This window comes from Microtus oregoni, unplaced genomic scaffold (assembly GCF_018167655.1).
Source record: "Microtus oregoni isolate MIOR12 unplaced genomic scaffold, Mior012 000057F_ref0000458, whole genome shotgun sequence".
NCBI lineage: Eukaryota > Metazoa > Chordata > Mammalia > Rodentia > Cricetidae > Microtus > Microtus oregoni.
Window position 1 is genome coordinate 5728549 of NW_024543833.1, and position 1596 is coordinate 5730144.

Genomic DNA, 1596 nt, shown 5'->3' on the forward strand with positions numbered 1-1596 from the left:
CCTTTATGGAGTTTTAAGAAAATGTGAGAGATTTTATGCTGGGGATCCTAACTGAGGCTCCCACAGCAGGGACTTTGCCAGCTCAGCCAGCTCCTCAGTCCCTCAAGAACAGTTTGAGTAAACTTTAGGAAATATACTTTACAAATACAAAAATTAGTGCTAATAAAAATCTGTGCCAGGCACAATGATACTTGGGAAAATGGGAAAGAAAGATCATAAATTTAGGGCCCAACTGGGATACATACATACATATATACACACATTTATACATACACACACACATAAATATACACATACATACATATATATTGTGTGCATGTATATGCTTTGTGAAATAAAGTTTTCCTTTAAAATTGTGCTTTATGGAAAGAGTATCAAATAATGATTATCTTTGGGCATCAAGCTACAGACTATTAGAAATAATTTCTGTGATGGATTGAATAGGAATGGCCCCATAGACTCATGTGTTTGAATACTTGGTCCATACGGAGTGGCACTATTAGGAGATATGACCTTGTTGGAGAAAGTGTGTCACTGTGGGGGCAGGCTTGAGGTCTCATATGCCCAAGCTATGTGCAGTGTGGCACACAGTTTCCTTTTGCTGCCTGTAGATCAAGCTGCAGAACTCTGAGTCCCTTCTCCAGCATCATGTGTGCCTGCAGCCACCATTTCCCACCATGATGATAATGGACTAAACCTCTGAACTGTAAGCCAATCCAATTAAATGTTTTTCTTTTTAAGAGTTGTCGTGGTTACAGTGTCTCTTCACAGCAACAAAACCCTAAAATAATTTCCATTTTCTTCTTAGCGCTTCTTTATATTTTCCAGTCCCTATAAAATAATCATGCCTAAAATAAATGAATCAATACAAATAAGTAACTATGCCTGACATTTGAAGAGACCTGTTAGGTTACATAAAATGTAACATTTAAGAACGTGTATCTGGCCTGTGACAACTTGATAGCACACCAGTTCTTTCCTCAAGGACTAAACCTCGAAGACTGTTTAAAACGAATACCAAAGGAGCTGTACTGTAATGATCCTACTTCTTCCCTCCTCAACCAAAACGACAAAACAGGTCCTCCCAGCACGAGCTCCGCCCAGCGTGTACCCTTCTGAGCACCATCTAACTCATCAAAATGATTCTGCAGGCTTTTCACCAGATCCTGACAGAACCTCAGAGAAAGGTCAGAGCAACATTTGACTAGGCGGAAACCAAAACCAAAAAGCAAGAACCCAGTGTCTCAGGCTGTTTCTTGGCCTGGAGCCCATGGTCCTCAGTGAACGCTTTCAGATTCCACTGAGAAAGCCCGAGACTGCCAACCACAGAGGCAGAGTGCAGTGGGACACGGGTGGGGTTTTCTCTAGGACAGCTCAAGTTTGCATCAGGTGGAGAGCCTGGATAACAGCTGCCCAGGAAGAATGCAAGGAATGCCCATTGTACGGCAGTTACCTTAGCACAATTACAGCCTGCTTCCAGTCACTCAGTCTTCTGTGATTTGGGTTTTGGGCTTCTCTGTAATTTCAATTGTCCCAGACTTGTTATTCTTTCACCCCCAGGGCAACTAACAAGCTCTGCGAATGAGTGCTTATTTT